Source organism: Aquarana catesbeiana, linkage group LG01 (genome assembly GCF_042186555.1).
Source record: "Aquarana catesbeiana isolate 2022-GZ linkage group LG01, ASM4218655v1, whole genome shotgun sequence".
Taxonomy (NCBI): Eukaryota; Metazoa; Chordata; class Amphibia; order Anura; family Ranidae; genus Aquarana; species Aquarana catesbeiana.
In genome coordinates this window covers 745,762,131-745,788,217 of record NC_133324.1, presented here as the reverse complement: position 1 = coordinate 745,788,217, position 26,087 = coordinate 745,762,131, and positions in this window count along the sequence as shown.

Sequence of the window (26,087 nt, the reverse complement as noted above, 5' to 3'; positions counted from 1 at the left end):
TCTTGTTTTCTCTAGTGTTTACTGTAAAAATATGGATCCATCTAATCAGGGCTCATTTCCATATTTTCACCTATACTTCTGTTTCATGCACGTTAGTACAATGGCACTTTTTTAAGATTAGGTTGCAGGAAATTCAGACATAAGTGACACTTGATGGAAAATAGAGGAAGCTACAGAGGAAAAAGAAAGTTACATGAGATCCACAATTTTTTTCTAAGTTTTGATTTTAATTTCTCTTTAATTTCTCTAATGTGTTTTTTTCACTTAAGACCTTACTCTACAGCTTAACGTCAGTCACGTTTCAACAATATGGCCTCATGCACACGGTAGCTTAGAAGCTCCTGTGTGTTGAGGTGTAAAATACAAATAAAAAAAAGTGAATGCAAGGTGCAAGGATAATCAGAAACAAAAACAGCATATTTACTTGCACATGATTGGATGATGAAAATCAGCAGAAAATCAGCAGAGCTTCACCACATTCACTAAGTTTTGGGGAAAATTAGTGCAACTGCACTTGCAAAGTGAAGTCTATTTGCTTTTCGTAAATAAACCCCTCTATGATAAACTGGAGCACTGTGGGGCTGATTTACTAAAACTGGAGTACTCAGAATCTGGTGCAGCTGTGCGTGGCAGCCAATCAGCTTCTAACTTCAGCTTGTTCAATTAGGCTTTGACAATAAAACCTGAAAGCTAATTGGTTTCTATGTAGAGCTGCACCAGATATTTGCACGCTCAATGTTTTAGTAAATCTCCCTCACTGTGAACTTACGGTGCAATTTAATCCACACAAAATAATACATTTAATTGAAGGCCAAGCATAATGTGATGCACTGTTTCATTGGCCCTTTTAAATCTATTTTCAATTCATTTAAATGTATTACAATGAAAGTAGCATACTATACTTTTCAAGGTCAGGATGCTTTACATGTCATATGGCTTAGACATCCATAGAACATTCTATTTTCTTTTAACCTAAAACAATGACTAAAAGCATTCTACATTATATGAATATGAGATTATTTATTTATTTTTTTTACAAATTTAACACTTGGGATATGACATATCTTTTATAGCTTTTTCTTTGAAAAGGCTTTTTATTTCAAGAATTGTATTCAGGTTTCATAGAATTCCAACAAAATATATCAATCAACGTGTACATTGCAGGCTTACATACAATCTGGTCGAGGAGCATTAAAAAAAGGCTTTCCTGACGCCAGACATGGTAGCATACATATGATATAGCTCCGCGCCTATATCCACCCACAGGACCTGTTTAGCTCTATTAAAGTCTGACTGAGAGCTACCTCCCCCATTCTCCTTTTTGTCCTCAAAAGATCAACACCTACAGACCGTTACACTCAGGATAAGCTCTTACCTGCCGACTATGTCAGAGTCTGTCTGGGTTCAAGCCTCTCCCAGTATGCAGTCCCACATCTTAGGTAGCTAAACGCACCGACAAGGTGGGGAACCCCTTCTGGTGGCCTTTTGGGGTCGAGGTGTTCTCTAATCAGAGATGACAATACTCTTGTGGCATGCCTGCTTTGGAGTCTGGATCCAGCAGCTGGAACTGCATGATGTCTTCTCTCCTATGGAACTCTTTCCAGGTCTGTCAATTTCTATAAAACTTTTTTTCTTTTTCTTGCTCTCATGTCTCTAAAGACCCCATACACACTGTGCAACTTTTGTTGTCTGATTTCCTTTAGATTTGCCGGGACCATGTGGTGCAGGGGCCTGCCTGATTGCATACAAATTGAGGCTCTTAAGGTTGGACCTCATATTGTGTGTTTTGGTAAATCTGAGGAAAAAATCTGCAGTGGATTGTATGATGTGTAGCCAGCTTAAGTGTCCTTTTGTGTGGATGGGCGTTGGCCCTCCTAAGTGTACTAGACTTTTTTTTTATTAGAACAGAGGTGAGAGAGGGCTGTGTCTCTCTCTCAGGTGATCTATTTGCAGAGAACAAATGGCCAGGTAATGGATGCCTTTGCTATTCAGGCATCCAGAGAGGCAGCATCTCATTCTGAGGAACAGTCAATGACAGGTAAGTCTTGCTATCCTAGTAATGGGGAAAAAAAAAAAAAAAAAAAACGGGTTATATATGTGTATATTTTTCTCTCTCTCGCTTCCCTTATTTCTCTCTGTTGCCATGCAGTCCCCCTTGCACTTTTCGGTTCTTCCTCCAGCACGAGCCTAATACCACATAACCAAGACCACCGCAATACCAGGTAAGGGCCAACTGTTGGTAAGTAAGAAGATGCGGGATTAAGAGTGCGTTCTGCCCTGACGAGCGTGTCTTCCTGTCTATTGCAGTCCCAGCCGCTCACACAACCACTCAAGGAGGTCCAGAGGCCTCAGGATTTTTCCAAGGCAGAAAGTGACTCCTCCAGTCCTGGCAGACCCCAGTACAAAGGGCGCAAATGTACGCTTAAGAGAACCCACACAGCTTCTCCTCCGAGGGATCAGCGCCCGAAAAGACAAATGTTGGTCATGTGGAGATGACCCTATGCCTGGAAAGCTACTTTGCAGCAACTGCTTCAAGCAGCTTGCCAGAGACCAGGAGTATGAGAGTCAGCAGGTGTCAACCTTGTTCAAGAAAGTAGTCCCCAACTCCCTGGCAGAATTTTCCGGTCATCTTGGGCAACCAGGGACAGAAGTGGACGAACAGTGTGGGCCCTGCACCAGGTCTAAACCAAGCCATTCAACCCTCTCTAACAAGAGGGGTACCAGGCACTTCAGGGGTGACTCCAGCCCAGCAGATTAGGCAGGCTGATTCCCCAGACCCAGTATTACAGCCAACCTTCCAGAGGGAGAAGATATCGCCTCCTCCTCGGCAGAGGATCCTGAAGGTTCAGGCTTTGATTTTGCGCTAATACCACCATTCATTATGGCAGTAAAAGTTGCACTGGAATGGGAGGATCCAGAACCTCCTCCAAAGAAGGAGAAAACCTATTATCACACACCACACAATCTGATTTTTAAATTGTGTGACAATCACTGCACAACACGCATTAGGTGCCGTTATCCTTTCAGGGCACCCCAAATGGCAGATTAAGTCCACAGTGGCGTAAGGCCATTATTGGCTGTTCAAACGGCAGCCTCCAGAACTACCTCAAGAGGCTGAATCAATTTATCCGGATAGACACAAGATGGAGTCTCTCCATACCATAATCCAGGTCATTCAACCAGGAGACTGGAGGATTTCAGTGGACTTGCAATATGCCTATCAGTATGTCCCAATCCTTCAGTCATACCAACAGTTCCTCAGTTTTGCGTTGAGGGACAGGCATTACCAGAGCCAGCTGGAGCCTACACAGAATATGGTCTACCTAGGGGCCCAATTCAATACTCAGGCGGCCTCAATTTCTTTGCCACCTCAAACTCTCCAAAATCAGGGAGACGTTCCAACAGGCATTGGCTGCACCAGTGATGTCAGCATCCCAGTGCATGAATCCTCTCGGGACAATGGCTTCATATATTCCCACTGGAAACTCAGTTTTCCAACAAGGCTTCCTGATGCAGTGGAAAAGTTCGTCTAGCCCAGCCAATCAGGATCACCAGCTGGAGATGCCAGAGTCTCTGGTGGTATACAAAACAAACGCTAAATGGCTTAGTCCATTAGGGCCGCAGCCATGGATCATTGTTACCACAGATGCCAGCACAGCAAGGTGGGGTCCACCTGCGAACAACTCAAGATCCAGGGCAGAGGGGAATTTCCCACTCAGTGCCTAGTTTCCAATATTCTGGAACTTCAAGCAGCATTCTTGGCGTTGGCCACCTTGCTGCCGAACATACAGGGTCGCTCAGTCCTGCTCCATCTGGACAACATGGCAGCAGTGTCCTACATACAGTGACAAGGCGGGGAGCACAGCCAATCCCTCTTGAGAGAGGTGGGACCAATCATGACATTGGCACAACAATATCTCCCAGATTTGAGGGCCATATATCTTCCAAGCTGTCAGAACTTGGAAGCAGATCGCCTATTCAGACAATTCATGGACCCCAAGGAATGATCCCTTCACCCCGAAGTGTTCAAACAGATCATCCATGAGTGGGGGTGTCCGCAAGATGGATAGTTTTGCCTCATCAACCATCTGCAAGGTGAGCCGATTCCTCTCATGCTACCTGTGACAGACCTAGCCGGGAGAGAGACTTTTGGAGGGGACTGTATGCTAGCCTCTTGCCGATCGATCATGGGCCCTGGCTTTTGGGGGAATGGTGCTCTTTGTGAGCTGTATGCCTGGGGACCCTTGAGGCGGTATTACTGTGGATTCAGGTCCTGGTCCCCCAGGACTCACAGACTCTGGGGACCCTGGATTTGCCATATTAGAAATAGTGGCTGATTCATAATGCTGGGACAGATACTGTTAGGAGATCCTGATGTAAATTCCAACACCTGTCTGTCTGTTGTCTGCTAAAATGTGTATTGTAATTAAGTCTACTATGGGATCTAAGAGTCATTAGATCCCCATTGTCGTTTGTGTTAATTAACTCTGCTATTGTGTGAAGAAGAGTCTATGTTGATTGTGTTTTCTGAACTACAAGATGGCCAGTCTGGCCTAAAGGTCATGTCTGAGTCATCTAGGCTATCTAAAGGGATTAGTTAACTAGCTCATGTTAATTAGGTTAATTAGGTTACAGCTGTATTGTTAGAGTAATATGAGCAGGAGGTCTGCACCTCCTCTTTTATTGTATAAATAAGACTGTATTCCTGTCAATAAAGATAGTTTCCTGTTTGAACTTACATACAGCCTGCCTGGTGTTTGTTCTGAGCTATCACAACTGGACTAGAATGGCACAGAGCTGTAGTTCTAGTCCCGGAGCATCGGATGACCGAACCATCAGATGTTGCGATCTGCAGTCTGATTCTATAGCCGCAGAAGAGTGTCGGGAGAGTGGAACCGAGCGAGCAAGGGGCTCGTTACACTACCGTTCTCCATTAGTGGAGGGGACGGATGCCTTTACCCATCCTTGGGTTGGGCAACTGGCCTATGCCTTCCCTCCCATTTCTTTAATCCTGAAATTCCTGAGGAGATTTTTGACAGTCTTCAGTTTTTCCTTACTGGCCTCACAGACCATGGGTCTCTCTGGCAATGGATCTCAGCGTGTGCACACCGATCACTCTGCCGGTGACTCCTCCCTACCCTACATCTGCAACCATCATGACTGACCTTGGCGGCCTGGAGATGGTAAAGCAGAGGTTACAAGAGTTAGGATGTTCTCCAGAGGGTATTAGAACTTTACAGAGTTCCAGAAAGGGGTCAACCAATGCCATCTACTCCAGAATATAGAATAGGTTCATGAGCTTTGCAGCTGGACGTCAGTTTGACCCTAGTGACCCAAATGTATCTCAAATCCTGTCTTTCCTGTAATCCGGATTGGATTTGGGGCTCAGTTCACTTAAGGTGCAAATTTTAGCCATCTTGGCTTTTACCCAAAAGAAATGGGTAGCAAACCAGCTGGTGGAGCAGTTCATGAGAGCGGTACTTAGTCTACGCCCTCCCAAGAGAAAAAGGTTCCCTCAATGGGACCTGGCAGTAGTCCTCAACTTTCTAGCAAACCCTCCTCGTACTCTGACAGAAGACTGTTCATTATGGGAAATCGCCTTAAAACCGGCTTTCCTATTAGCCATAACTTCAGAGGGAAGGGTGTCGGAACTCCAAGAATTGGGGGCAACAGAACCTTATTCCATGTTCTTCCCAGACATGGTTGTGCTGAGACCATTGGATCATTTTGTCCCAAAAGTGGCATCGATATTTCATCTCTCCAGTGAATGGGTGCTTCCAGCCTTCCCAGCGGAATCAGATGCTGATCTGAGTTGGACATTCCAAAAGTCCTCAAAGCCTATCTCCAGGCTACTTCTACATTCAGAAGTTCTGACAGACTTTTTCATCGTGAAAATTTAAAGAGAAAGAGGCCTCGGCCAAAACCACCTCGGCCTGGATAGTAAAAAATATTCACCGGGTATATAGAGCCGAGAAGAATCCTCCAGAGGTGGTTAGAGCTCATCACTCAACCAGGGTGATGTCATCTTCTTGGGCGGTACGGGCAGGATTGTCTCTGCAGACAGTCTGCAAAGAGGCTAGCTGGTCATCACATCATACGTTCTTAAAACACTACAGGGTGGATCCAGCAGCTCTTACTACAGTAGAGTTTGGGAGGAAAACTATCCAAGCTTCTATGTCTATTGTTAAATAAAGACTAAGTTTGCAGCATTAAACCCTCCTTCTCAAAAGCTCATTATGTATCATATGTATGCTGCCATGTCTGGCGTCAGGAAAATGGAAAATTGTATCAAATACTTACCGTAATTTTCCTTTTCTGACGCCAAGACATGGCAGCATACAAACCCTCCCTCTGATCTTTTTGCTTTATACAGAGAATGGGGGAGGTAGCTCTCAGTCAGACTTTTATAGAGCTAAACAGATCCTGTGGGTGGATATAGGGCCAGAGCTATATCATATGTATGCTGCCTTGTCTTGGCATCAGGAAAGAAAAATTACAGTAAGTATTTGATACAGTTCTCCATTTTTTAATCATTATGACTGGCTTCAGGTGCTGCAGAGACATTCCCTTATATAACCAATCCCACTTTCAGGTCTTTTGCTAGTTATCTTAGGTGATGAAATAAAGAACACAATATATGAAAAAATGCTGCGCTATCCAGTGAAACAAACTAAAACTATAAGCAACTACAGCTGCTAGCACACAACAAACCAAGTTCCCAAATAATAAGTGAAAATATAGTGTAGCGCTAAACCTACATGCAGAAAAATAAACTACCTCTATGTATGTGCCATATAGTGACAAACATCAAAAATGCAGTGACGTGCTGTGAATGGACAAAATAATGTCTCTAAAGGGAGTAACACACTCAAAAGTCCATAAGCAGTGAGAAAAGTGAAAGTCTTCTCCAAAGCGAGGGGGGTATCAGTGTCTTGGAGAAACTATGGACACTCGAGTAGGGAGGCGACCACAGGTAACAATAACACTCCAATCTTCAAGAGGAAAAGATGGGTACTCTGTGGGATCTGTGCAGATCTGTGGGACGCATCTGCCGTATAGCAGTGCGTCTGTAAGGCAAAGGGGGTGGTTATCCAGGATATCCAACCAGATGATGTCTTCCAGTTCTCAATCACCAATGGGGGGGTGGTTGTCTTGGACAGGCGGTGGATCTCCAATACACCCGATCTCCGGTTCCGGAACCAATCAATCAGAAGCAAATGGTTCTTAGTGGGCCCATGGAGGAAAAGAAAAAGGAACTCCACATAGTGTAGATCAAAATGAGGTTTTAATGGTCCAAAAAAACGTACAAAACAGGTGATCACGAACAGATAAAAAGTATAAAAATGGCAATGTGGGATGCTGAAATAGCTGGCCCTACGCGTTTCGACCACACAGTCATCAACAGGGCTATAAAACAGCCTCCCCACATTGCACTTATATATAAACTGTACCCAACTTTCAATTTAACAAAGCTCCGCCCCCGTCATGGCGGGACCGGAAGTGGATGTTCAAGGAGAGCACAACTATCTATATTTAATATAAACTTCATATACAGAAATGCCCCAAGTGTAAGGGAAACCCCAACTTTTAGCAGGGCAAATGAAACACTGTATTTTCCAGAGGACTACAGGCATCAGCGCCTCCATTCCCCTGTGTGCCAAGCCGACAGTGCGGCTTGCGCTCCAAGCCTCGTAGATATGTCCCTGTGGAGAGGATGGCAGCCGCCGACCTATCAGCAGCTGGCATCCCATCCGCACATGAGTCCGGAGCGTGCGCTCCAAGACTCGTGCATACCAGAGAGCACAGCCGGCCCCACCACAAGCGTCATCACGGCCGCTAACAGAAGGAAGCCAATCAGCGGCTGGTAATAGGACAGCTCCCAGAGAGGGAGCTTGCGCTTCAAACCTTGACAACAGAGGGGGCTGGGCCGTCATAGAAAACCGGCTCAGTGATTGGCCGCCTGTTGAAAATGACCAAAAACCACCCTCCCCGGTCCAAAGAGACTTAATCCGGGATCCACGGTGTCTCAAGCTGGCACCTGAAGTATCATAAAGCTGACACCTGAAGTAACCTGGAGAGGGATCCTCACGGTCAAATGGCCGTGAATTGGGGTAATACATGTCATCCAATCACTATGTCCCAGCAAAGTGATACATGTCCAGACCCTCCACAGGAAAGCAGGGCAATGCCACGATGCCAGCCAGGAGTGATAAGGGAACCAAAGGATAAACACCCGGGTAAATGAAGGGTAATAGGAAATACCCAAAACAGATAGCGCTGAATCAGCGCTAGAGGTGCCTAATACGTGAAATCTCCTGACCTGCCACCCACCCATATGGGGTAGCAGACTATCAGGGCATAACCTAGCGTTAGCTCCAGATAACAATAACACCTAGCCAATGCAGGTCAGCAAAGTCATACATGCCCAAGCCTCATCAAAGAATGCTGGGTAACGCCACAACGCCGACCTGAAAAGGGAAAGGTGCAAAGGGAGGGACAAACGTAAAAAAAACTTAAAGTAGTGAAAAAAATTATAAAACTATAAAAAAGTCTGGCCTAGAAGGCTCAACTTCAGACATTAAATATTTTAAACCTATGCCCTCGTAAGTAACCTTCTGGCCTCACGAAGGTATCAAAAACAGTTGAAATCCCCATACTAAAAAACCGTAAACAGTAATCCATAATCCAACCCCCAGACCCAGTTATAAAAGATTGGCCCCACTCCAATCTAGGATGAATTCAAAAGCAGAGGTGTGCCGCGGCTAGAACGAGGAGGCGTGTCTCACGCACGGCTGATGAAACAATTAATGTCCCATTCGACATTCATGCCATACGGCGAGTAACACCTCAACTCATATATCCAATAAATTTCGAGCCGCGACACACCCCTCAGACGAGGCTCTCCCCTCCAATGGGGGACAAACTTGTCAATGATCAAAAAGGAAGTACCCGTAGGGTCCTTATTGTGACATTCTAGATAGTGCCGGAGCACACTATGCTTAATGCAACCCTTTTTGATTTTTGCAATGTGTTCATTGACCCTGGTGGAAAATGCCCTGGTAGTGCGCCCGACATGTTGTCTCTTGCAAGGGAAAGTAATGAGGTATACAACATGTCGAGTGGCACACGTAGTAAAGTGCTTCATCTCATAGTCCCTAGAGGTAACCATAGAACTAAAGGACACAGTTTTACGTCTCCCGCACGTATTATGTAGACATACATTGCACTTTCTGCAAGGGAAATATCCCTTGCAGTCTTGGAAAAAGGAGACCGGGGAGGATCAACAATATTGGGAGCGATTTCTCCATGGACAGAGCGTGCGCCCCGATAAATGACGCCAGCCCGATCGGGTAGAACCGGACCCAATACATGGTCGCTCTTCAACACCTTCCAATGTCTGTTAATGATTTTCTTGATATCTTTATGCTGTACAGAAAATGAGGTGAAGAAAGACCATTTGAATTGGTTCTCTTTTTTTGTTTTGGGGCGGTCCACCAAGAGTGAATTCCTCTCCATTATACTAACCTCCCCAATGGTAGTATCAAGAACCGAGGGTCTATACCCTTTCTCCACAAACCTCTCCTTGAGAGTCTGAGACTGGGACTGAAAGTCTGCGATGTTGGAGCAGTTCCGTCGCAGTCTGAGAAACTGTCCCTTAGGGACCGATCTGAGCCATTGTTGGTGGTGGCAGCTGTCTACCGGGATGTACCCGTTGCGGTCCGTGGGTTTGAAAAACGTTTTAAGGGCCAGTTGTCGATTGACTACAGAAACCTCTAAATCCAAGAAGTGAATGGTCTCATGACTTGCCTGAAAACTAAGTGAAATGTTCCTATCATTAGTGTTCAAAAACTCCATATAATCCTCCAGAGACCTGAGGTCACCTTTCCAAAGGAGGAGGATGTCTTCTATATACCTAGCCCACAGAACCAACTGGGGTAGTCTGTGGGCATAGACGACATCCTCCTCCCATAGAGCCATGAAAAGGTTGGCTAGGCTAGGGGCATATTTAGCCCCCATAGCCACATCCTTAATCTGAGAATAATATGTTCCATGGAACCAGAAATAGTTATGTTCTGTAGCGAACCTCAGAAGTTCCATGACATAATTACGATGGATAGGGGGTAAACCTGAGTTTCTAGAAAGAAACAATTCTACAGCGGCTAAACCCTGTTCCAATGGGATAGATGTGTAAAGGGCAGATACATCTGCAGTGGCAAGCAAGAGGCCGTCTTGGTATTCTACTCCTTCTAGTAGATTAATCACAGCTCTGGTGTCCTTCAGATAGGAGGGCATTAGCTTAACCAAGGGCTGTAGGTAGAAGTCAATGTATCTCCCGATATGTGAGGTGACCGAATCGATCCCACTCACGATCGGGCGGCCCGGAGGTTTAGTGGGGTTCTTGTGGACCTTGGGGAGGAAATAGATCACCGGTATTCGGGGAGCTACAGGTACAAGAAACTCTCTTTCTTTCTGATTAAGGATTTTAAGAGAAAAGCCCTCATCAATAAGGGCCAATAGAGCACGTTTGTATTCCGTCATAAGGTCATTGGGAAGGATATTGTATGTGGAACGATCACTGAGTAATCTATTCATTTCGGCAATGTAGTCCTCCTTATCCAGGACAACTATACCGCCCCCTTTGTCGGCTGGGCGAATGACAAGATTATTCCTGTCACAAAGAGCCTCAAGGCCAGCTGTGATGGTTGGATCCTGGTGCATTCGCTTGACAGGGATATTCTCAAGATCGTGTAGAACCAAATCCTTAAAAACGTTAATGGAATGGGAGGTATTGTTCGGGGGGTTGAAGAGTGATGGATTTGCGAGGCCAGAATGTGTAATGCCACTCTGTGTGCTACCTCTAGGGTTGGGGGCAGGCATAGATCAAAAATGTCTCTGTATATTAAGTTTGCGGATGTACTTGTGTACATCCACAAAAGTGGAGAATTTGTTAAGCTTCCTAGGGGGGACGAATTTAAGTCCTTTATCTAGGACATATTTATCGTGGTCTGACAGGTTAACTTTGCTCAGATTAAAAATACCGGCACCTAGTGTGACCTTTTTCTTTTTCCTCCATTGTAATCGCCACCCCCCTCTACATCCTCTTTTGTTTTTGGACTTCGGGGGGGGTTGTAAATGGGTTTGTGAAAACCCGAAGCCTGGGGAGGACCAGAGTAGTTATACTGATATGGTGTTATGGTATAATCCTCTTCTCCTCCATCATAATAAGGGTGGTCATACTGTGCATCTCGGAAGCACAGCATAACGGTTGTTACCATAAGTGGGGGTGTTATACCCATAACTCTCGCTAGGGTAACCCATTCCGGCATCATACCTAGGTCCCTGGTAGGGCCCTCTACCCCTATCACTCATGTTTACTCTACCCCTAACATTAGGTTGTCTACCCCTCTGTCCCGAAGGGTGTCGCCCGCGATATGCCTCAGCATTGCGACCCCTAGGGGCAAAGGAGTGTCTCCCTCGGCTCTGCTGTCTGGATGGATAATTAGACTGGGGTAAATTCCTAGTGGCAGAAGTATTAGTCCCATAATCCATCGGTCCCCCCGTTCTAGGGGGGGGCCGGGGGGATCATATGTTAATCTCCTATCAGGATTAGGGATGGCCTGTTCAGTGTTCTCAACAGGTAAGCCGGTGGGCCCCGGGTCTACACCCTGGGCTAACTTCTTTTGCCAACCGAACACCAAACCGTTTTTGTAATTGGTAACGTCACGGTTGTACTTTTTTTGTTTTGTGTTCCGTTGGTCCTTCTCTTCTTTCTCTAGAAAGGTCCTGAGGTTAGTAGAGTGGGAAATATATTCAGGCAATCCATTGGATGGTAACAGTTTGTCCTTGAGGTCTCTGATTTCCAAATCAAGTGCGGTAAGTCTGCTCCGCTTTCTCTCAACAAGAAAGCCAATCAGCTTGGTACCCGCCTCATTGAAATAGCGAAACCAGGGCTCGAGATCAATGTCCCCCTGTTTGGGGGATATATCCCACCGTAAACCTCTCAGTACCATCTTTTCTTTAGTATACTGTTCCAAAAAGGTAATGTCCCATCGTATATGTAGTTCAGTAATCATTAGGTTTTTGAGTCTAAGAAATAACCCACTCATTTCAGTGTCCATATTGTTTACAACAAAGACCCCAATTGTGTTGATGGACCTGGTGGTCCTATATTCAAACACATCCATAGTGAAATGAAATCCAACGATAAGGTGGCTGCAGCAATCGCAGGGTCAGAAATAAAGAACACAATATATGAAAAAATGCTGCGCTATCCAGTGAAACAAACTAAAACTATAAGCAACTACAGCTGCTAGCACACAACAAACCAAGTTCCCAAATAATAAGTGAAAATATAGTGCAGCGCTAAACCTACATGCAGAAAAATAAACTATTATGTACCTCTATGTATGTGCCATATAGTGACAAACATCAAAAATGCAGTGACGTGCTGTGAATGGACAAAATAATGTCTCTAAAGGGAGTAACACACTCAAAAGTCCATAAGCAGTGAGAAAAGTGAAAGTCTTCTCCAAAGCGAGGGGGGTATCAGTGTCTTGGAGAAACTATGGACACTCGAGTAGGGAGGCGACCACAGGTAACAATAACACTCCAATCTTCAAGAAGAAAAGATGGGTACTCTTACCGGATCTATGGGACGCATCTGCTGTATAGCAGTGCGTCTGTAAGGCAAAGGGGGTGGTTATCCAGGATATCCAACCAGATGATGTCTTCCAGGTCTCAATCACCAATGGGGGGGTGGTTGTCTTGGACAGGCGGTGGATCTCCAATACACCCGATCTTTCCGGAACCAATCGATCAGAAGCAAATGGTTCTATAGTGTAGTATAGTGGAGAGGAATACACGCCGCCCCAAAACACAAAAAGGGAACCAATTCAAAGGGAACGAATTGGATTGTCTATGTAAATGGCCACAATGTGTATTGCGGAACTCGTGACTATTTAAATCAAATTATCAAATTGGGACATGTTTTTTGGGAAGGATAGAGGGCTGTGGTTGCTTATGGCACTTTTTTTGAATGTGTTATTTTTTGGATTCGCTCCTGCAACACTTAGGGCAGATGATGCTAAACTGCTATATAGTGGAAAGGAGTTATTGGACATTAGATTACAGTACAATGCATTAGCCAGGAATGTACCCCCAGGGAGTTATGAGATCCCAAAGAATCTAGTCCAGTATATTGGGATTCCTTCAATTAGCATATTTGGTAAGAGGCGTAGGAGACGGAAAGGAGAGGAAGCAGAAGCGTGGCTGTCGGGGCGGCATGCTGACAAGGTTGAGAAGGCAGGCCCACAGACCCCCACTGCCCAGTCTCTTTCTAACCAATGCTAGATCCATAGTCCCTAAAATGGTTGAGTTGCAGTTGCAGGTTGCCACATGCAGTTTGGTTAAAAAGTGCTGTCTGTTGATAATACCTGAAACGTGGCTTCATCCTCTTGTATCGGACACTATTATGCACATATCTGGCCGCACTTTCTATCACCAGGATAGAAATAGCAATTCAGGGAAGAGCAAAGGAGGTGGCCTTTGTATTTATGTTTTAAATGAGTGGTGCTCTCATGGTAAACTTGAGGACACTTATTGTTCGCCAGATTTGGAATTTATGCTGGTGAAGTGTAGACCTTTTTACTTACCCAGAGAATTTACAGTGGTGATCATTATTGCGGTATATATATCGCCAGATGCGGATACTGCAGTGGCTCTGGATATTTTGTCAAGTCTCATAGGCAAGTATCAACGTGCACATCCTGATGGGGTTCTGGTAGTTGCAGGTGATTTCAATAAAGCGAATTTGGGGGGCTGCGCAACCAAAACTACATAGGTTTTTTAAATGCGCTACTAGAGGTGAAAATACCGTGGATATGGTGTATTCCAATATTAAGCAGGCCTACAGAGGCATTCCACTATCCCATCTGGGTCAGTCAGACCACCTTTCTTTATTCCTTATTCCAGCATATTTTCCTATCAGGCAGAAAATAGCTCCAGAGTGGAAAATAAGAAAAATTTGGCCAGAGGGCTCTCTCTCTCATGGCTACAGGATTGTATAGAAAGAACAAATTGGGAGATATTTGAGCAACAGGATTTAAATCTGTATACAGAAACAGTTCTGAACTATATAAAAACCTGTGTGGACAATGTTACTGAAGATAAGCGCATTCGGGTCTTTTCAAATCAGAAACCCTGGATGACTAAGGAAATAAAGAGTCTTCTTAGCGAACGGAATAGAGCATTCAATGTCGGAGATAAAGCAATGTATAGTATTGCGAGAGCTAATTTGAAAAGAGGCATAAAAGAAGACAAATTAGCCTATAAAAAGGACTATTTTAATGGAAACGATGCGAGGGAGGGTTGGAGGGGTATACAGTATTTGACACAACATAGAGGAACTACAAAAATGGAAGGAAATTCTAGTGCTTCACTGGTTGAAGAATCAAATAGGTTCTTCACACAGTTTGAGGTTGTGTTACCAAACCAGGATATATGGTGTCCTTTAGGTCCAGGAAACTGTACACTATACAGGAATATGAGGTGAGGCAGGCATTTAAGGCTATAAATAAAAGAAAATCATCGGGTCCAGATGGAATCCCAGGGAGAGTAGTTAAGGCCTGTGCTGATCAATTAGCTGGAGTCTTTGCCAAAATCTTTAATCGATCACTATCATCTGCTGTTGTTCCAGCATGTTTAAAATCAGCCATTATTATTCCAGTTCCAAAAAAGTCAACTGTTGGAAGATTAGACGATTATAGACCAATAGAACTGACCTCAGTACTAATGAAGTGCTTTGAGAGGTTGAGGTTGGTCTTGAAATATATCAAAACTAGATTACCGGGTAGTTTAGATCCTTATTAGTTTGCATACAGGGCAAATAGAAGCACAGAAGATGCAATAGCTTTAGCATTGCATGGGGCACTTAGACATCTGGAGCATTCGGGAAACTACATAAGGATGTTGTTTATAGATTATAGCTCTGCCTTTAATACCATCATTCCAGATCGGTTGGTTGAAAAAATGCAAATATTGGATTTGCGCCCTTTTTTTGTTTTTGGATAAGGGATTTTTTGGTCCATCGTTCACAGGTGGTCAAATTGGATACATTTGTTTCTTCCAAGCGAGAAATAAGTACTGGAGCCCCGCAGGGTTGTGTTTTAAGTCCCTTTCTCTATTCACTGTACACATATGACTGCATCCCCTATTCTAAGACCAATAGTATTGTTAAGTTTGCCGTTGACACTACCGTAATTGGCTGTATCACTGGAGATGATGAGGAGCAATATAGGAGAAAGGTTGATAGGATAGTGGAATGGTGTACAGCTAATAACCTGATCCTAAACACAGGGAAAACAAACATATATGAGACTCGTTGCCTTTGTAGAGCTGGAAAAATAGGGAGAGACCGGACTCATCTTTGTCATCTCATCTTTTTTTGTGATCTCTTTGAATTAATGCCATCCGGGAGACGTTTTAGGGTGATTAAAACAAGGACAAATAGATTTAAAGAGAGCTTCTTTCCCAGGGCTGTTAAGGCTATCAATGCAGGAATGAAATGAAAGAGGTTACATAGTTTTATTTTTTGTCCTGTTTAGTTTTTTTTGTTTTTATATGAGGGCACTTTTTATACCTTTATAATATGGGGGCAATTTTATATATTTATATATATATATTATACACGTTTTGGTATAAATTAAATCCTATGTGGTAAATGCATGGTTGAAAATTGTGATGTATGAATAATGTGTGGAGCAGAAATGTAATTTCATTGCGATTTGTTTTACAATGACAATAAATCTTATCTATCTAGTTGAGGATGATCCCTCTCCTTCTAAGGAATCTGAAAATTATGACATACCTGTAGTTTATATTTCACCCATGCTTAAAGGGTAACTCCACTTTTGTGGGAAAAAAATTAGCAAATAAAAAAAAAAAATTAAGCATATACAATTGCAATACAAATCATAGACTCTGTCAAAGGTCTGTTAAAATCTGTGCAATGTACATAGATTACCCAGTGGAGAATATTTTTTTTCTCAACAAAAGTGGAGTTAATCTTTATGAATTTCAAAGCTACCCTAATTAACACCCTATGGTTCGTCTTAGTGTTAAAGCAGCCTTAATTCTAAGACTTTCCCAATAACTTCACTGGTAGAACCTGTCCCCTTATGGGGACCTGTGGTAGATCCTGCTATTTTTCATATTGACAAGATCTTCACAGCCCCGCACAGAAGATAATCCCGTGTTCAAGGACCCGATAGACAAAAAGTTAGAGCCCTCTTTTATCCTTGGCAGGCCCTACCATGAAGCCTGCAGCTGCTTCTGTCTGCCAGACCGCTCTGTTTGGACTAAACACATGACCAGAGATCCTTGTTCCTTTTCTAATGGATGTTCTGTCCACAGTTAGCCCTTTTTTCTATGGCCTTACACTACTGCTGGAACGATTTAGTGGATGCAATTCATAAGATCTCCGGGATATTGGCAGACAGAGTTATTTCCCGTCACTGGAAGACTGCCTCTTCCCCCACCCTCTTGGAATGGGCCTGGGTTCTCAACGTCATAATGGCGAGGGAGACGTTGGTGGCAGATTATAGTGCGGACCCTAAAAAAAGGTTTGCACTACCTCGACTTGCTGGCGTGCATATAGTGATTCCGCAAACTTTCAGGCTCTCCTCAATAAATAAATAAATAAATAAATCTTTAACCCAAAGACAATAATTACATATCTTTGGACACTTCTCTAATTTTATTTCCTTTTTTATTGTATTTCCTTGAACCATTGTTACATTTCGTAGAATAAACTTTAGATTTTTTTTTTTACGTCTGAACTAAACTGAGTTTGGGTCCTTCTAGGTTGCATAAGGAATACCCTCACAGTTCCCTTTCCCCCCATTTTTTTCTTCTGTTATTGATATGGTTGCGTTTGCTTGTACTTTGTATATATTTCATTCCCCAAGGCTTCTCTGGGTGTCCTTAAGGCCTCACTTTAACCACTTCAGTTTCATAGCTTATATTTTGAAAACACTAAATAAAAACTTATCTGACCTAAAATCTCCAGAATGTGTCTTATTATCCAAATACAATAGATTCTTTGGCCTAAATGCTGCTCAACTGAGCTACCATACAAGAGCCTTGAGCTGTTACCCTTTAACCACTTAAGGACCGCTTCACGCCGATGTATGTCGGCAAGGTGGCACGGGCAGGCAGAATCACGTATATGTACGTGATCTGCCTCCCGCGGGCGGGGGGTCCTATCGCACCCCCCCCGGTGCCCGAGGCAGTCCCCTTTTGTCCAGCGGTGATCGGAGATGAGGGGGATACCATCTGTTCGTGGCCCCCCCTCGCGATCGCCGCCGGCCAATCAGATCATTCCTATGCTGCTGTATGCTAAACAGCAGCAAAGGAAATGATGTCATCTCTCCTCGGCTCGGTATTTTCCGTTCCGGCGCCGAGGAGAGAAGACTTCAGTGTGAGTGCACCAAACACACACACACAGTAGAACATGCCAGGCACACAAAACACCCCCCTTTACCCCCCCCCCCCCGATCACCCCCTAATCACCCCTCCCCCCCCCCCCCGTCACACTGACACCAAGCAGTTTTTTTTTTCTGATTACTGCATGGTGTCAGTTTGTGACAGTTAGTGTGGTAGGGCAGTTATTGTTAGCCTCCTTTAGGTCTAGGGTACCCCACTAACCCCCCCCTAATAAAGATTTAACCCCTTGATCACCCCCCGTCGCCAGTGTCCCTAAGCAATCATTTTTCTGATCGCTGTATTAGTGTCACTGGTGACGCTAGTTAGGGAGGTAAATATTTATCACCGTATAACTGTTACGGGTGATGCTGGTTAGTTTGTTTATTTTTTATAGTGTCAGGGCACCCGCCGTTTATTACGGAATAAAGGTTTAGCCCCCTGATCGCCCGGCGGTGATATGTGTCGCCCCAGGCAGCGTCAGATTAGCGCCAGTACCGCTAACACCCACGCACGCAGCATAGCCTCCCTTAGTGGTATAGTATCTGTATGGATCAATATCTGATCAGATCAGATCTATACTAGCGTCCCCAGCAGTTTAGGGTTCCCAAAAACACAGTGTTAATGGGATCAGCCCAGATACCTGCTAGCACCTACGTTTTGCCCCTCCGCCCGGCCCAGCCCAGCCCAGCCCACCCAAGTGCAGTATCGATCAATCACTGTCACTTACAAAACACTAAACACATAACTGCAGCGTTCACAGAGTCAGGCCTGATCCCTGCGATCGCTAACAGTTTTTTTGGTAGCGTTTTTGTGAACTGGCAAGCACCAGCCCCAGACAGCGTCAGGTTAGTGCCAGTACCGCTAACACCCACGCACGCACCGTACACCTCCCTTAGTGGTATAGTATCTGATCGGATCAATATCTGATCTGATCAGATCTATACTAGCGTCCCCAGCAGTTTAGGGTTCCCAAAAATGCAGTGTTAGCGGGATCAGCCCAGATACCTGCTAGCACCTGCGTTTTGCCCCTCCGCCCGGCCCAGCCCAGCCCATCCAAGTGCAGTATCGATCGATCACTGTCACTTACAAAACACTAAACACATAACTGCAGCTTTCGCAGAGTCAGGCCTGATCCCTGCGATCGCTAACAGTTTTTTTGGTAGCGTTTTGGTGAACTGGCAAGCACCAACCCCAGGCAGTGTCAGGTTAGCGCCAGTACCGCTAACACCCACGCACGCACCATACACCTCCCTTAGTGGTATAGTATCTGAACGCATTTCGAGAGACCCGAACCAGTATGCCATCGCATTTTGAGAGACCCGAACCTGGAACCGGTTACAGTTATAAAAGTTAGTTACAAAAAAAAGTGTAAAAAAAAAAAATATATATAAAATAAAAAAAAATAGTTGTCGTTTTATTGTTCTCTCTCTCTCTATTCTCTCTCTATTGTTCTGCTCTTTTTTACTGTACTCTATTCTGCAATGTTTTATTGTTATTAGGTTTTATCATGTTTGTTTTTCAGGTATGCAATTTTTTATACTTTACCGTTTACTGTGTTTTATTGTTAACCATTTTTTTGTCTTCAGGTACGCCATTCATGACTTTGAGTGGTTATACCAGAATGATACCTGCAGGTTTAGGTATCATCCTGGTATCATTCTTTTCAGCCAGCGGTCGGCTTCATGTAAAAGCAATCCTAGCGGCTAATTAGCCTCTAGACTGCTTTTACAAGCAGTGGGAGGGAATGCCCCCCCCCCACCGTCTTCCGTGTTTTTCTCTGGCTCTCCTGTCTCAACAGGGAACCTGAGAATGCAGCCGGTGATTCAGCCAGCTGACCATAGAGCTGATCAGAGACCAGAGTGGCTTCAAACATCTCTATGGCCTAAGAAACCGGAAGCTACGAGCATTTCATGACTTAGATTTCGCCGGATGTAAACAGCGCCATTGGGAAATTTGGAAAGCATTTTATCACACCGATCTTGGTGTGGTCAGATGCTTTGAGGGCAGAGGAGAGATCTAGGGTCTAATAGACCCCAATTTTTTCAAAAAAGAGTACCTGTCACTACCTATTGCTATCATAGGGGATATTTACATTCCCTGAGATAACAATAAAAATGATTAAAAAAAAAAAAATGAAAGGAACAGTTTAAAAACAAGATAAAAAAGCAAAAAAATAACAAAGAAAAAAAAAAAAAAAAAAAAAACACCCCTGTCCCCCCCTGCTCTCGCGCAAAGGCGAACGCAAGCGTCGGTCTGGCGTCAAATGTAAACAGCAATTGCACCATGCATGTGAGGTGTCACCGCGAACGTCAGATCGAGGGCAGTAATTTTAGCAGTAGACCTCCTCTGTAAATCTAAAGTGGTAACCTGTAAAGGCTTTTAAAGGCTTTTAAAAATGTATTTAGTTTGTCGCCACTGCACGTTTGTGCGCAATTTTAAAGCATATCATGTTTGGTATCCATGTACTCGACCTAAGATCATCTTTTTTATTTCATCAAACAATTGGGCAATATAGTGTGTTTTAGTGCATTCAAATTTAAAAAAGTGTGTTTTTTCCCCAAAAAATGCGTTTGAAAAATCGCTGCGCAAATACTGTGTGAAAAAAAAAAATGAAACACCCACCATTTTAATCTGTAGGGCATTTGCTTTAAAAAAATATATAATGTTTGGGGGTTCAAAGTAATTTTCTTGCAAAAAAAAAAAAAATTTTTCATGTAAACAAAAAGTGTCAGAAAGGGCTTTGTCTTCAAGTGGTTAGAAGAGTGGGTGATGTGTGACATAAGCTTCTAAATGTTGTGCATAAAATGCCAGGACAGTTCAACCCCCCCCCCAAATGACCCCATTTTGGAAAGTAGACACCCCAAGCTATTTGCTGAGAGGCATGTCAAGTCCATGGAATATTTTATATTGTGACACAAGTTGCGGGAAAGAGACAAATTTTTTTTTTTTTTTTTTTTGCACAAAGTTGTCACTAAATGATATATTGCTCAAACATGCCATGGGAATATGTGAAATTACACCCCAAAATACATTCTGTTGCTCCTCCTGAGTACGGGGATACCACATGTGTGAGACTTTTTGGGAGCCTAGCTGCGTACGGGACCCCGAAAACCAAGCACCGCCTTCAGGCTTTCTAAGGGCGTAAATTTTTGATTTCACTCTTCACTGCCTATCACAGTTTCGGAGGCCATGGAATGCCCAGGTGGCACAAAACCCCCCCAAATGACCCCATTTTGGAAAGTAGACACCCCAAGCTATTTGCTGAGATGTATAGTGAGTATTTTGCAGACCTCACTTTTTGTCACAAAGTTTTGAAAATTGAAAAAAAAAAAAAAAAATGTTTTTTCTTGTCTTTCATTTTCAAAAACAAATGAGAGCTGCAAAATACTCACCATGCCTCTCAGCAAAATAGCTTGGGGTGTCTACTTTCCAAAATAAGGTCATTTAGGGGGGGGTTGTGCCATCTGGGCATTCCATGGCCTCCGAAACTGTGATAGGCAGTGAAGAGTGAAATCAAAAATTGACACCCTTAGAAATCCTGAAGGCGGTGACTGGTTTTCAGGGCCCCGTACGCGGCTAGGCTCCCAAAAAGTCCCACACATGTGGTATCCCCATACTCAGGAGAAGCAGCTAAATGTATTTTGGGGTGCAATTCCACATATGCCCATGGCCTGTGTGAGCAATATATCATTTAGTGACAACTTTGTGCAAAAAAAAAAAAAAAAAGTGTCACTTTCCCGCAAATTGTGTCAAAATATAAAATATTTCATGGACTTAACATGCCTCTCAGCAAATAGCCTGGGGTGTCTACTTTCCAAAATGGGGTCATTTGGGGGGGGTTTGTGCCATCTGGGCATTTTATGGCCTTCAAAACTGTGATAGGTAGTGAGGAGTGAAATCAAAAATTTACGCCCTTAGAAATCCTGAAGGCGGTGATTGGTTTTCGGGGCCCCGTACGCGGCTAGGCTCCCAAAAAGTCCCACACATGTGGTATCCCTGTACTCAGGAGAAGCAGCTGAATGTATTTTGGAGTGCAATTCCACATAGGACCATGGCCTGTGTGAGCAATATATCATTTAGTGACAACTTTTTGTAAATATTTTTTTTTTGTGTCATTATTCAATCACTTGGGACAAAAAAATAAATATTCAATGGGTTCAACATGCCTCTCAGCAATTTCCTTGGGGTGTCTACGTTCCAAAATGGGGTAATTTGGGGGTGTTTGTACTGCCCTTCCATTTTAACACCTCAAGAAATGATATAGGCAGTCATAAACTAAAAGCTGTGTAAATTCCAGAAAATGTACCCTAGTTTGTAGACGCTATAACTTTTGCGCAAACCAATAAATATACGCTTATTAACTTTTTTTTTACCAAAGACATGTGGCCGAATACATTTTGGCCTAAATGTATGACTAAAATTGAGTTTATTGGATTTTTTTTATAACAAACAGTAGAAAATATCATTTTTTTTCAAAATTTTCGGTCTTTTTCCGTTTATAGCGCAAAAAATAAAAACGGCAGAGGTGATCAAATACCATCAAAAGAAAGCTCTATTTGTGGGAAGAAAAGGACGCAAATTTCGTTTGGGTACAGCATTGCATGACCGCGCAATTAGCAGTTAAAACGACGCAGTGCCAAATTGGAAAAAGTCCTCTGGTCCTTAGGCAGCATAATAGTCCGGGGCTGAAGTGGTTAAAGGCGAACACTTGTTTGGTCCCTCCTTTGATAAGTACATCAAGGAGATTACAGGAGGGTAAGACTACACTTCTCCCCCTGAAAAGAAGGCAGCCTGCGCCTTCAATTGATTGTAAAGGTTCATTTTTATTTATTTTTTTAAATAACAAACATGTCATACTTACCTGCTCTGAGCAAGTGTTTTGCACAGCGCAGCCCCGATCCTTTTCTGGGTTCCCCCACCGGCGCTCCTGGCTCCTCCTCTTCATCAAGTGCCCCCACGGAGAGCCGCATTCCATGGGGGAAAACGTGCGGGCACGCTCCTGAGTCCTGCTGCTGCCTCCATTGACACAGACAATAGTACTCGGCCCCGCCCCCCGGTCACTGGATTTGATTGACAGCAGCGGGATCCAATGGCTGAAGCTGCTGGGTTCATTCTCAATGCTGGAATGAGTGGGTTCAGGTAAGAAAAGGGTGGGGGCTCTGAGGGGCTGCTGCAGCACAGAAGGTTTTTGCACCTTAATGCAAAGAATGCATTAGGGTGAAAAACCATGAGACTTTAAAACTCCTTTAACTTAAAGGACTTCTGCTAAGGTTAGGAAACTTTCTTTCATCTCTCAGTCTTCCAAAGCCAATTCTAAGAAAAGAGGCAGGCATGCAGTAAGAGACATCATGCAGTGCAAGGTACACCTGGAAGTCCGCAGGGCTTTGGCTGTTAGGAGAGCTGGGATGGCAGAGATGGAGATTTACATGTCTAAATGTTGCAATCCTGGTGACGGGTCATGCACATTTGAATGTGAGTGGCCAATTTGTTGTTTTTAGTGGCAATTGATTTTAATAGAAAAGGTTTTACACTATACAAGGTTTTCCTCCACTGTGTGGAGTGTATTGAGAGGAGAAACAGCAGCAGTGGTCCAGGGATCCCACCACCCCCCCAAAGGGGAGTGAGTTTTCTCATATGGAGGTGATGGCACATGGGTGATTTGTTTCACAATAGTGCATAGAATTAAGGATTAAGGACACTGAGCACTTTATTCTTGAAGATACAGCACAAAGCACTTTGCACTTTTATTGAAGCACTTTATGTTATTTATGCACTTTAATGGATATGCATATTTGCACATATTTATGGATTATTGATGCAAGCATGTTGTTTTTGATAGATTCAAAAAAAGTTTTGGACTCTTTTATTTTAAGGATACCCAGTAAGAATCCAGTCAGACAATGCCATGCACATTACCTACATTAACTATCAAGAAGTCAACAGAAGTTCCACCACTCAAAAGAGATGGACTTGACCCTGTCTTAGGCTGAATAGCACATTCTGGCCCTGTCCACCATCCATATCCCAGGTGCAGAAAATTGGCAGGTGGACTTTCTTAGTCGCCAGTGTCTGGACTAGGGGAATGGACTCTCAATCTGGAGATTATTCAAGCCCTTTGTTATACTGCAGATGGCAAATGGTGGATGTAGTTTTGTTGACACCCAGGTTCATCAACAAACTTGAAAAGTTTGTCGCCAGGTCCCGAGACCCTCGAGGAGATGCCTTTTCCATCCAGATTCTTCCTCATCTGCTCATCAGCACCATCAAGATGGATTGCATTCCAATGAACCTCATCGCACAGAATTGGCCCAGGAGGATGTGGTACTTAGACATTCTCAGACTCCTGGAAGACTCATTGTGGGGTCTTCCAGATCTTTTATCCCAAGAGTTAGTGTTCCATCCTGCTTTTTGAATGCTGGTTTTTACATGGCTGTCGATGCTATAGTCTTTGGAGACAAAACCCTATCAGACTCGGCCATCGCTACGCTCTAGAAGTCTATCAAAATAGATTTTTGTAAAGTCTGTTATTGCACCTAGAATGCCTTGGTGTGAGTCAATGAACTTTTACCCTAGAAAACACTTAGTGGGATGTATTCTGCCTTTTTTTCAGTCAGGATCAGCATCTGGCCTTGATTGCCTTTAAAGCGGGGTTCCACCCAAATTTTGAACAATATCTGTATGTATTCTCTTCCTTGCCTAGATGCTGACATGCTGTTTAAAAAAATTTAAATCGCAGTAATTACCTTTTATTTTTCTATTCTTCTTTGCACTTCCTGGTTCTCCTCCCGTGGGAGTAGGCGTGTTTCTAGCCTCTCCCAGACTCCGCACAGTCTCCTGGCAGCTAGTCTCAGGCTTCCCAGGATGCCACTGAGCATGTGCGGGAACGAGTGGTGAATGCTGGGAACACAGCATTCACCGCATCCAGGAAATAAATGCTTGTGGGCCTCAAATGCCCACAATGAAGATGGAAACCGCCTGCAGTGAATAATATAAGTTATTCTTTCCGACGAAATCTGACACAGGCGGACATATTACACACAATATGTGAGTATGTAATGCTGAGAAGAAAAGTTTGTGAATGAACTCAAAAAAAAAAAAAAACGATAGATAGGTGGACCCCCGCTTTAAAAGACAAAGTTTTGGCCATTCTGTTCAAGACATCCTTGGACTCTCACTTCTTAGTTAAGGTCTTTGTTCTGGGTGTGGCACACATTTTTTCACCCTAAGCTTTCTCCTGTGTCCCTTTGTGACTTTAATCTGATTATCTCATTCAGTAGGTCACCTTGTTAATTCTGTGAGGAGGGTCTCTAAAGCCAGTCATAGATGGTTTGAATCTCTGCCAGTGTAGCAAGGACCGGCCAAGATTCAAAGCATCCATCGACTTGGGTACAACTAGCATGTTGGATTTTCCATGCGATTATTGCTAGCAGCTAACACTGCTAGCAATAATCACTATGTTCTCCCAGCAGGGACGGCTTCCCATACCCTCCCGTTGGGAGAACACAACAGCACTGTGTTGATGGGGGAACTGAGCTATTTTCTTTTCTACAACCCATGGTTGTGGGAAAGAAAATCACACTCTTTGGCCAGCTTAAGTTTGCAACTTTATCCTGTGGGTAGAATAAATATAGAATATATATAGAATAAAGAATGGGGTTCTTCCCTTTCCTTTTCAGGCACAATCTACAAGATCTGTTAGTACTTCCCTGGGTTTCTGTTCACACATTTGTTAAGTTCTACCATTTTTGCAGTTAAACCCTCCCTTTGATGTCAGTTTTGGGTGTAAGATGCTCCAAGCTGCTATCTGAATCTGTCAAGGCTCTCTTCAGTTTTAGTAACTCAACCCCTGTGTTCTTACTGATAGGGATAAATAAATTGAAACCAATAAAAAGTTTTTGGCACAGCAATACCAGCAGTTTGTAGCTGCTCATGTTCATTTTACCTGTGATTTGCATTTAGAGAGAATTCTGTAGCTGATTTAAATATGCTGCAAAGTGGACACTCACTGAAGAATTACCTATAGCACCATACAGTGTATTTCTTTTGCATCATTTAACAACCATATATGTAACTGTTGTTACATTGGCAACTCCTTGCACCCCAATTCAATCAGAAAACAGCTTGCCTACCGCCTGCACCAGCCAATCTGGACTCTTCCCATAAAAAATTCCAGCACATATGTGCAGGTTGACAGTCCATGTAATGTGTGAAGCATGAAAGAGGGTATTGTCACTGAGGCAGATAATATTTTGCTGCTGTTTTAGAAAACTCTCCTAGCTTTGTCAGCAACATTATCTTGACAGAGAAGCTGATAATCTAGTGCAACTTTAGGGATATTATGGATGCCTCATTATTGTTTACAAAAGCTGTTCCAGGCTCTGTTTGCAACATTAACTTGTTTGGCACAGAAGCTGACAATCAGTTTCACATTTGGAGGTAAAAACAATCTCACTTGTCCGTAAAGTGGTTGTTGTTGGGCGTGGCTTGGCGGGATAGGACGTGTCTCCTTTGAGCTCCCGCACTGGCCGCTATAATTACCGCTACTGACGGCACACTCGGCACCCATCTCGACCCATGAGCAGGGCGGCAGCAGCACAGCTCCCCGA